Source organism: Anolis sagrei, chromosome 5, assembly GCF_037176765.1.
Source record: "Anolis sagrei isolate rAnoSag1 chromosome 5, rAnoSag1.mat, whole genome shotgun sequence".
NCBI lineage: Eukaryota > Metazoa > Chordata > Lepidosauria > Squamata > Dactyloidae > Anolis > Anolis sagrei.
In genome coordinates this window covers 143,853,347-143,866,005 of record NC_090025.1, presented here as the reverse complement: position 1 = coordinate 143,866,005, position 12,659 = coordinate 143,853,347, and the positions used below count along the sequence as shown (strand labels likewise).

General features: G+C 39.3%; 1 protein-coding gene across 1 annotated transcript in view; it reads left to right on the top strand.

The window, feature by feature from the left end:
* PTPRR (protein tyrosine phosphatase receptor type R) overlaps positions 1–12,659 on the top strand; it is a 117,162-nt gene that overhangs the window by 82,269 nt on the left and 22,234 nt on the right. The gene's annotated exons all lie outside the window — the stretch shown is intronic.

The following is a 12,659-nucleotide window of genomic DNA, read 5'->3' as shown; positions in this document are numbered from 1 at the left end:
GAAAATATTGGCCAAACTTTTTTATTCCTTTTAGGATAACTGACTGCAACACCTATTTATTTGGGAAGACAGAATGTGAGAGAGACAGGAAGGAGAGGGAGAAGATGGATGGATGGATTGATTTATTGATAGATTGATAGATTGATAGATTGATAGATAGATAGATAGATAGATAGATAGATAGATAGATAGATTGATTGGTAGATAGATAGATAGATATAGATAGGTAGGTAGGTAGGTAGGTAGATAGATAGGTAGGTAGGTAGATAGGTAGGTAGGTAGATAGGTAGATAGACCATATGGTCAGGGATATATCTACAGTGAGGCAAAATAACAACATTGCCCCCCCCCCCCAAAATTGCTCCAGAAAATTTTCCTTCGGTCTCCAAGTTACTAACACTGCAGTAATATAGAAGTTCAGCCAAACATTTAGAAATACAGTTTAGGCATCTAAAGACCAGAAGCATAACCAAAGGAATGCAAACAGGTTATAATAGTTTTCAATGCCTCATTCTCTACAATGGTAGAAATTTGGGAACTGAAAGAGAATTACAGTTGCAATGAAACCATAATTAGGAAACTTCAAGCAAAAGCATACCATAGGACCTAGAACATTTCTAGAAAGGACATATTTTGTCACATGCAGATAGATGAAATCGCAAGTACTAGTCAGGTATGGGATTTATAGTGTATGGCTTGTCCAAATAATGCAGGAGTTACAGTAATAAAAAAGTGTATATGCTAAGTAATGATATCTAAATGATAATAATCAGGAGACAAGTTCTGCCGTATTGGAATAAAGCAATGTAGGAAATTGGCCTTCTTAGTGGACCCTCTTTTCTTTTCCCTATACTGTCTCCTTGATTCATCATTTCCCTTATTATTCCTTTTTTTCTTTTGTTTAGTTTCTTTTGTTTCTTTTGTTTCTTTTGAATGAATTACAACTTGACAGAAATTGTCCAAATAAAAATAGATCAAGATATAGTTAAAAAGCAATTGGGGTGACATTCTGTTCCCATCAACCAAATTAAAGATGCTTGGAGTTGTGGAAGAACAAGTTGGAGAAGGCCAAGGCTGCTTCTATACTGCCATATAATCCAAATTATCAAAGCAGATAACCCACATTATCTGCTTTGAACTGGATTATATTAGTTTACACTGCCATATAATCCAGTTCAAAGCAGATAATTTGGATTTAATATGTCAGTGTAGAAGATCCCTGAGATAACAACCTATTGTATGATGTGATGCTCCTTGGGAAGGAATTCCTCTTGGCCAGTTGAGCTGAGCTCTATAGAAAGGAAGAACCCCTTTCACAAATAAATCTCTCATTTGCAAGAAATAGATGAAGCATGTTTAACTTCCTTTTTTTCAGAAATTAGAATTGTGATATGAATGAGCTGTTGCTGTTGTAGTTGTTAAACGCAATACTTTTCCATTTTCCTACATCTCAAGAACTGTTACATCTTCACAAGTTGCATCTTCATATCTCCATGGAATTGTTATGGGAGAAGTTGGGAAGCAACCTTGCCCAAGCATTTACATACAGCAAGCTCTTGGCAGCTGCTGCAGTTTGAGTCCATAACCGCACATGGATAACAAAACACATGGATGCTAAGGTCCCATTATATATACAAATTCTGTTCCTTATACAAATGATGAGCAATAGTGCTAAAGAGAGACTGAAGATCTATGAAATGATGAGAAGCTACAGCAGGGTTTGTCTACATGTGCTCAGTGCAAAGCAAAATTCAGGTTTGTCTTTTGGATTTCCTCAAATATTTATGAGCTATGGTTGGCAGAATCCATGGATGCGGAGCCTATAGCTACAGAAGGTATGTGTTGCAAGGTCTGAATCCAGCTCTGTTCAGATATAAAGAAACCTAGTAGATTATAGAAATAAGAAAATAAACACTTTAACTGCTCTCACCCTTGTATATTTTCATGGAGAATGCCATTCTGAAGAGGAAAGCCTCTTCTATTCATTGAAGTTGTCCACAATATTAAGAAGATTGAAAAATCCTATTGTGAATCATGTATAGAGCCTCTACCTCCAGAGGATGCTCTCTGTTTCAAACTATTGAATTCCAACCATAGAAGGATGATGGAGAAACAAGTAAATATCATCACCCTCCACCTGGGCCCTTTTACATGGCAAAAATATAATACTGCATTCCACTTTAGTTATCATGGTTACATCCTATAGAATGCCAGGTTTTGTAGTTGAGTATTCCTCAGGGATTGGGGTGACCAATATGATCTTGTCATCTAACATGTCTGAGAATTTAGACCAATCTGCCTTTCTGAGGTTGAATCTCCATTTAAATAAAACTTCCTGAGGCCTTATAGTTGTATTTGGTATTGGTGGTCCCAGTGATTTAGCGCATTGCTGCACAATGCTGTCACTCACAAATAGGAGGTCTGGGTTATATCCTCGGTGACATCTCCCACTGTTGTAAGATAGTGGGAGCTTACTATCATGGATAAGAAATAGTTTGTGCAATTCATCCCAAACAATTCAGTAGTTTGGTGATGCACAAGAAGTTCCTGGCTGGGAATTATGAATATCCTTAAACTGCTTCCAGAATTCCATAGAATATTGCTATGGCAATTAAAATGGAACATTGTTGCATAATTGAATAGTGGGAAAGGGCCAACATAGTTTGGGATACATAGCTCTTGAGGATGTGTATTTTCCTTATTTTGCATGTACCAGGATCTCTTTTGAACTTCGGTTTCCAGAATTGTCCACCTTGTATGACCACTGTAATTGTTTGAGCTATAATTCAAACAACTAACATTTGAGTCTGTTGCCATGATGGAAAAATCCACAATTCATCCGAGCTAATAGTTTCTTGGAACATGCCTGTGAGGAAAAGCAAGGTGTCAAGTGGCTATTGATGTCTTTTAGGTCTTTCCCAAATGCATTCCTCAGTGACATTCAATTAATTTAAAAATGGGTTCCATCTATGTTGAGCTTCTGATAGGCAGCCAAAATCACACTGTTTATTTGGACTTTTTAAACTTAGAGTTGGGTTTGGGGACTCTCTTTGTGTGTGTTATGTTTTAACACTGTTTTAAATTGCTCTGGTCTGTTCTTAAAGAAAGTTTTTCTCTGTTGTGTATCACCTCAATGGCCCTGTTCGGCTGAGAGACGACAAACAAAGAAATAATTGAGTGAAATTGCTGGCCTAAGTATCACCCCTTGTGCTATATATAATATAAGTACTGTTAAACATTTCCTGCCTTTTTGGTTCAATACAGCGTTAAGAGCAATTGCTTGACATTAAGTATTGTGTTGCTCTCTGCAAACTTAATAATGAAACCATGCCAGTATTTGCGTATAGTAGGTAGCACAAGCATGAGAACCTAATATATTTACAGGAAGAAACCTGGAATTTCCTGGCTGAAACATACAGTTTTGCATAGATGTAGAGGATAAATTTGCTCTATTGTGTTGAGATGAATGTGCTTTCAACATTGCTTAATATAACTTTTTGCTGTTGCTTTTAGTGGAACGTCAACAATTGTTTAAAAACAGAGGCTTGCAGCAATATCCCAAGAAAGTTTTTTTTTAAGAAGAGTTATTTCAAAGAAAACTTTCATGAGGAGATCATGCCTAATACTCTGGTTCTTCATGATCACATATGTTGCCCATGAACCATTTCAGTTCTGCACTTGTGGCCATGTGAAGTTGCCATGCATAAAGCCATACATTTCCTGCACAACCGGGGGCAGAATCCTGATTGCCCTAAAATTCCACTGATGCATGTCAGGGCTGTGCACAGATCCGTTTTTCAAATGATTCAGCATTTTCAGCTGCTGGGTCACCTGTGGCGGCATGGGTGGTATGGCCATATTTTTTCAGCCGCAACAAAATGCAGCTGCTGAAAATGTCTGCTTTTGGTTTCTTTCAGCTATATGTGGAGTGCAAAGAGGGAGCGGTTTTAGACAGCTGCACCCATGGTTTCCCAGTGAGGCTGTGAGCCCTGCTGCTTGCCTGAACCAATCAGAAGAAGAAAGCAACTCACTTGTCTTTTAGCCAAACTGGTCTATGAATACCAGGGCAAGTGCCTCCATTTTCCTGAGATGTTCTGACTTCTGAGAGAAATAGATCTTATGCTAGTTAGCTCCATGTTCTATCTCAGTGTCATTCCTGCTCTTAGGATTGCTTCTCTTGCTTTTGGACTCAATTGTAATCTTTTCCTTTGGCAATTTAATTTAATGTTCTTAGTTTAATATCTTGATTCCTCTTTTTTTACTATTTTGCCAGGGAATTGAGGGCTTGTAGGGGGTGTTTGTTTAAATATTGGGTTGATTTAGGGAAGGGAGGGGATAGCCTGTCTCCCTTGAGTCCTTATGGGGAGAATTCAATTCCTCCACAGCCTTATCTTCTTGCTTAGTCTTTATAACTTCACAGCCACATCATACAAACATTATGTTTTTACTGTGCTGTGGAGAGGCCGACATTTTTCCACCTTTATGAGCAGTAATATTTAAAATACCAACAGCTGGTGGTTCCCATGCTAGTGTGATTTCATTGTTTCACTGGCATGGGATTGTGAATCCACCACAGGTTTTTAGTAAAGTGAATTTAAAGGAAAGCAGGCATTTAACAGTTTTCTCTCCCTGGTTCATAACACTGGCATTTTTCTGTTTTCAGAAAGATGGAGAACAAGTGCCTTCAGAGCCCAAAGGCAGCTGTTTGGGACTGACACATAGCTGAATATTTACAATGCAGTCAGCCCTCCACTTTCATGATGATCATGAAGGCAACCCCTGTGAAATTAGAAAACCATGAATACACAATCAGAAACAAATATCTAAAACCCGGGAACAAAGTCTGATTAAAAAAATCTTGTGATTTCCAATTGCAGAGACATATAGGCATGCAAGATCCACATATTTGGCTGGAAACTGCAATATTCCAGCACCTGGAAATCTCGCATTTTTTGCCTTTTGTAGCAACTGCTTCCATGTTTACAGGTAACAGCATCTGGCCATCTCCTGTTTGCTGTGGAAGCTCCTGGGATAAAGGTACTGTCTGGATGGGCCCTCACTCACCTGATTTTTGGGGAAGGTGAATGGGGGAGCATGAGTATGTGGTTCACAGGTCTCTGAGGCAGGTAAAGGGAATATGAGTGTTATAAGAACAGCAGCGTAAGTGCTGGGAAAATAAATTAATCTACAAATAACCAAATCTAGAAATGTTTAACCTGCAAATGTGGAGGAATGATTGTAGAAAGCTTATTTTCCTGCACTTTCAGGGATTTTTGCATCACCACGTGGGAGATACAGCTGGATATATTCCATCTTTTCTAAAACATAACTGTCAAAGATTACAGTGGTGGACACAGAGAAAGGTAGTTTGGATTTAGGAAACCAAACTACCTTGTTTTTTCAAATGATCGTTTTATTTACAACCTCAAGATTTTGAAAATCGACTAGTTTTGTAATTATGGCCATGTTACAAGAACACATTTTTGCCCCTTATGTAAATTAACCAAATTTGAATGTAAACTTTCTGCACTGCTAAAATTTCTATGTGGACACATTCTTATAACTACTGTTCCTACACAAGAAATGCCAGTGCCAATCGGTTTCATTCCAAGGTGACAGGAAACCACCTTCAATCCATTGTTGATTGTGCTTGGCTTTGCTGTTCCACCCATTGGATTTTTTCCCTTTGGCTGAACTTTGGATGAATTAATCAGTAGCCAACATCTGGCAGACAGTTTTGGTAGCTTATCTGTATTTTATCTCCAGTGCCTATTATATTGTTTATTGCCCTATGGTTAGCTGAAAAGAAAAGCATTTGAAAAGTATTTTCACTGTTCATCTTTAGTTTATTTCTTTATTTTTATTTCATGCACTTTTACCCCGCCCTTCCCCCCCCCCCCCAAGGGTTTATCCTAATTGCTGCAAACTAAGGCTGGATCTACATTGTTCTTATATCCCAGGACCTGATCCAGGATTTTTGCTTTGAACTAGATTCTATGAGTCCCCATTGCCAGATAATCTGGGAGAAGAAAATCTGGGATCCGATCCTGGGATATAGGGCAGTGTAAAAGGGACCTAAATTCAAAATACCAAAATCGTTTGCATTCAACTTGGGATGGGGAAAGGATCTTCTCCTTCCCACTGAACTCAGAGCCCTTCCATACAGCCATATAACTCAGAATATCAAGGAAGAAAATCTCACAATATCTGCTTTGAACTTGATACACTGTCCTATACTCCAGTTCAAAGTAGATAATGGATTTTATTCACCTGTGTGGAAGGGTACTTAGGCAAAAAGAGACTGCTACATCCTCACCTAGCTTGTGTATTTTTCCATATTAATAATTTTGCTATCTTGGCCACACTCTGATATTCCTTGGCCCATTGGTCAAGTTTTCATCCTGTGAAATGTTGGAAGGTGTGCTAATTAAGGAAATATTTTCATTGCTTCATTAATAGTACCTTAATTATTGAGAGTTTGGAACCATAAAACGAACTTGAAAATTAGTGGGCTATAGCAGGACTTCCTACATTTTTTCCACTAACAACCCCTTTCTGCCTGATAAATTTTTACCTAATCCCAGATATATAGGTAATGGTATATAAAGTAGGTTAAAAAACCACAACATTCCTGATAATAAATCAGCATTTGCAAGGCTTACTAAGCAGGCTGATTTTCCTTTTTAATGGACTACAGCTGACACATTTTCCACAGAGTCTACTATAAACCCTGCATGTTGTGTAAATGGATAACATTCAGAAACTTTTTATTGTTGCCAATTCTTTGTGACCCAAACATTGAGTTAAGGGGATACATTTGAGGTTGGGATCCACAGTTTTAAGAAGTAATGGGCTATAGAAGAGTATCTGTGCATGAACACATGCATGTTAGGTTCTTTGGGTATTTCATGTGAAGGTATGGTTTTCCTGATAAAGTCCAGTTTGCTGGTAGAATTAATGGACAGGAAAAGATGTTCGGCTCTCCAGGCTTGCACTTTTGAATAACCAGTTCCCGTTGCTCAGCAGCACAGTCTTATCAAGGGAAGTCCAGGAGAGAACTGGCACTACATTAGAAAGTCTGATTAAACGAGGGAAAGCTGAAACGGCTCTGCTGTCAGCTGTCTTCCTGCACAGGATGCAGAGTGATTCCTGTCCCTACTGATACTGATTGCATGAAACTTTGTCTAGAAGTCCTTTTTTTAAAAAAAAATCATTTCTTTCATTCACTTGTGACATGGCAAGGTCTGAACTGGAGGATGCTGTGGGGTTTGTAGGCCATTGTGCAGTTTGCCATCCTGAGTAGGGAGCAGAGGTATTAGTGTTCATCCCAGACACCCTTACATGCCCTCTCCTGTGGTTGTACTCAGCTATCCCACACACCCAGGTTTTTTAAGGACAGGGTGATGCTTTCCATTTTTTTCTATTTGCCTTTTAATACATTCTTCAGAAGATATCTGAGTAGGAATGGTAGGGCTGCAGTGCCAGCTGAAAATGCAGATGGAGCATTTTGTATTGTCGAAGGCTTTCATGGACAGAATCACTGGGTTGTTGTGAGTTTTCCAGGCTGTATTGCCATGTTCCAGAAGCATTTTCTCCTGACGTTTCTCCTGCATCCTCAGAGGTTGTGAGGTCTGTTGGAAACTAGCAAAATGAGGTTTTGACATGGCAAGGTCAAACACAAATCAAGGAACTTGAAAGGCACTGCAGACTGATTCAACCTGAGAAGTCAGCCATATCAGAGCACTTGATGAACCAACCTGGACATAGCCTATTATTTGAGAACACAGAAAGGTTAGGCCACTCTAACAACCACAATGTCAAACTATGCAGAGAAGCCACTGAAATCCACAAGTGTGTGGACAATTTCAACAGAAAGGAAGAAACTATAAAAATGAACTAAATCTGGCTACCAGTATTTAAAAACTCTAAAATCAAAACAGTAAATAAAGAACAACACTCAAAAATGGGAATTCCAGACAAGAAACAATCAGGGCCAGCTAATCACCTCCCAACAAACGATTCCCTCAGGCAGAAAGAAGTCAAGGCCTTGAAAACTGCTAGACCATTAAATGCTAATCAAGGTGGCCAATTGGAACATTCACATCTACCTCAAACAGACAAAAGTTCTTTCTCCCACCTTGGACATTCTGCAGATATATAAACCCCATTTTCCTAGTTTCCAGCAGACCTCACAACCTCTGAGGATGCCTGCCATAGATGAAGGCAAAACGTCAGGAGATAATGCTTCTGGAACATGGCCATACAGCCAGGAAAACTCACAACAACGCGGAGCAGTTTGTATCTGAAACCAGAAAACAGGGCTCCTGCTGAATGATTGATAACATCCTTCCAGTGACAAGGAACATCAGCCGCAGAGGACTGTGACACTACTTTAACTGCTATGGATCAATGCTATGGAGTCCTGAGATTTTCAGTTTGGTGAGGCACCAGAACATTTTGGCAGAGGAGGCTAAAGACCTTGTAAAGCTATAACTCCCAGGATTCTATAGCATCAAGCCAGGCATATAGCTTCAGCCCCCCCCCCCCCCGAAATTCTCATGGTGGTCTGCGAGAAGGCCTTACTGGTACATTATTTAAACTGTTATGTTTATTCATCCTCATGATCTGATCACCATGCTCAATATATCTCATATGCATGGGGGTATTGGGGTAACGATACAAAAGGTTTGCTAGGGTAGACCACCTTTCACTCAAACTCAGCCCCCCCCCCCCCCCAAAACAAAATCCTGGCTACGGGCCTGCATCAAGCCATGGTTGTTAAAGTGGTGTTAATTCTCAGTGTAGATGCACCCTAGGTTTCCTTGTAATACAAATCTTTGAAAAGCATGAAATCATTATAAAGCCTTGAGATAACTGGGAGATAATATACAAAAATTGACCAATAGTTATGCAACAGTGACATCTCATTCCTCACACCATGGAAAAATTACACTAACCAACTCCCAGGATTCCATAACACTGAACCATGGTGTCAAATTGCATTGATTCTATAGCATAGATACGTCCTTTGAATCTGCTGCTGGCTATGTGATCCTGGGAATTTTATTACATTTCAAGTATTAGCCAGATAAACATTTTGATGTTTAGGGTATCAATGAGCTTGATTTCATTCCCTGGCAATGAAAAAAAAAAGAACAAAATGGGGATTGACACTATGTTCTTATTGAGCACTGATCCAAGACTGAGGTTTGTCTTTACAGAAATAACCATAAGAGTGTACTTGAAATGCACTTGTCATGTATGAGAAGGTAATTGAATGTGAGGTAAAATAGAGGCAGGAAATGGCCCTTCTCATGATTTATGGGTTTTACCAGACTGGTTGTCACTGAGATGGATAGGTGGAGTTTCCTTTCAAAAGTTTTCCAGTTTGATGTAGCTCCCCTCCTATGCCTTTGGCTATTGCAATTTGAATCATTTATGCTCCATTGCTAAAAATATACAGACTTGGTGTGAAGTGATCATTCTGAATCCAGCAAAAGTGTGAAAAGACTATGCCCAATTTATGAATTATTACATACAGATGAATACTGCTGAAAAAAACTTATTCATAAATACTCAAGAGATTACTTATTAAGAAATGTCTTACTACCCGTATCTTATTTCTGTCTTCTAATTCACACTGGGACTTTCCATAAAAAGAAGAGGGTAAAGGCTGCAGAGTTATATAGCTGCTCTTCATCTCCTATAAATGAACATGTCAGAGAGCATACATTCCATGGATGATCATTTAACTTTGCTTAATACATTCGCTTAATAAGGTGGAGATGGGTTTGCATGTTGAAAAACCCTAGGGTCTGATCTCTTCCTACCAACATAGTTTTTGAAGATGTCTGGCAGGGGAGAAAACTAATGCAATTATTTGTTCTCCCTTGTGAAATTAAGTAATTTAACACCCATCATATTCAAACTTAATTATACTGTATATACTTGGACTGTATTTCCTGAGATTGCTTCTTCGAAGACTGGGCCCATTTTAGCATGCACTGAAGTTTGCATGTTCAGATATGAGATATGCTTCATATACAAGACCCAAAAGACGAAGCAGTTATCATAACTTGGAGGGGGGGGGGGGGGGAAGGTCACAGTTTTATTTGGTTACACATGTAGGCAAGAGTTGGCCCACACCTGGATCTGGATCCAGGCATTTATTTATTTATTTACAATATTTTTATCCCGCCCTTCTCAAGCTTGAAGGTGACTCAAGGTGGCTTACAGATTGGCAGCCTTTTGATGCCATAACAGTCCACAATATACAGTTAAAACATTCAAAACAACAGTATAAAACAATATAAAACCATTAAAAACTTATAGTAACCAATGTCTTCCTGTTCATCTCATTTTCCAGTAGCATTGTCTAGGCCGTTCCATATTTCAAACTTATATAATCCTGTGTTTGTCTATTGCACTGCATTTCCAAAGTCTTGTTCAAAGAGCCAGGTTTTTACCTTTTTTGGAAGGGGGGGGGAGCTGATCTAATATCCCTGGGGAAGGAGTTCCACAGCTGAGGGGCCACCACTGAGAAGGCCCTGTCTCTCATCCCCGCCAGATGTGCCTGCGAAGAAGGTGGGATTTAGAGCAGGGCCTCCCCAGATGATCTTAAATTCCTAGATGGTTCGTAGGGAGTGATACGTTTGGATAGATAAGCTGGGCCAGAACCACTAACTAATCCTCCTGTTGATAAATGAGCTAATAGAACTGGTCCCTGTAGGATAGCATGAAAAGAACCTGCTGAGCCATCCCAGTATAATCCCCACATCTAGATCAGGTGAGTAGGTGGCCTACCAGCTAATGGACATACAGTATGTAACTACAAACCCATTAACTGGCCAAAAGTCTTAAACAACCAATAAGCCTCTACCCAAGCATGAGAGGGCTTTATGGAAGAAAGATTCTTCAGCAGTGGCCACAACACAGCAAGCTGACCACTTTGAACTGCAACCTAGATGCCTGATGAGTTGTTTAGCACAGCCGTCTTTTCCAAAATGTGCCACTAGAAAAGGTTCTTAGCTATTGTATATACCAGGCAAGTGGCATTGCCCTTGGCATAGTGTGCATATATGCCAACAAAAAAACATGATGTCACAAACTTACAATGAAAAAACATGCAATAAATTGCATAAAATTTTAGGCAGTGGGCCTCCCAATGAGGATGGGAAATAGATTTTGTTTGAGAGGACAATCATTCAGCATTTCCAACTTCAGGCAGATGTGTCAATTGATATCAGGACTAGGAACTATACATTCCATTTTTGATGTTGACAACATATTCTGGTGACAGAATTCAGGTTCTAAAGCCCAGGCTCTCCTGTTACAAGGCCATTAGCACTCTTCACTACAATGAGTTTCTCTCTAGTAAGTCTGAGGAGAATCATGGGATGAGGATGCTAGGTCCTTGGTGGCTGCAAAGGAATCCCTGTGGCTGTTTTTCATTCCCAGTGATTTCACTGAGAGCGCAGCAAGAACTGGATCAGCATGGAAGTAACTAATTTTTTTAAGTACCCACAGAACACTGTTGAAAATAATTTATTTTGCTCAGATTTTTTTCCCGTTCATTCCAGAAGGAATTCAAAAGAGAGGATCTTGCATCCTTGGGAATATCCAAGCATGTGTTTTGGAATACAGCTCCCAGAATGCGCCAGCAGGCTTGTTGTATTGCTGACTGAGAAATTCAGGAAGCTGTCATCCAAAATGAGATATTTTTTTCAAGCTCTGAAAAAGCCTGTTTCAAAATAAGATTGATGGTATGTTGAAGATTTAAGAATTTTATTATACCAATTATTTCTTGCATTACATATATTTCAGAGTATTTACTGTTATCCAATATTAATAGCTAAAAATCTTTTATTTATTTCTAAATGCCTTCTTAAACAATTTCCAGTGAATTGTCTTCTGATTACTATACCTTTGCTTCTGTTTGGGTGAATTAATGTATTTCTTTGTTTTGAAGTAGAAAAAGCCATGAATTCAAAGTTATAATTAGATATGGCCACATTTTGTTAGAAAGGAAGGAGCACTTTTGCTATGACTGGTGGATAAAACAATGTAAAGGCCAAGGAAAATATTAACATTTCAATTATGCTTTGTTACAAAACAATACGAATGTATTTGCTTGTTTAGGTAGGGGGAGCGGGGATTCACAGACTATTGTGGAGAGAGAAGTCTGTGTAAAGTATGAGACTTAGTTGCCTCTGCCATCTCCTCCCTGCCACTTTGTGAATAGTTCCACACATTTTTGCAAAGAGATGTGGGAAGGAACCCAGAAATGGGGCAGGGTGTGTGTGTGTGTGTGTGTGTGTGTATGTGAGAGAGAGAGGGAGAGACAGAATAGTCCCCAAATTTGCTCCTCCTTTTGGCTAAACAGCCACTCATGCCTTATCAGAGATAGGTTAAGAAGGATGGCATCATGTATATGTTATGATATACAAAAATGCATGTTGGTTGTTTTATCCAGTCCTTTGAAAGGCCAACCAGGTGCCTACAGGACATCCACAAGTAGGACAAACAGTAGCTAGCACCCAATTGTTTTATGTTCTCCTTCTGGGACCAGCCGAAGGGCCCCTCCACACATAGAGATGATGATGATGATGATGATGATGATGATGATGATAACTTTATTATTATGTCCCACCTCCATCTTC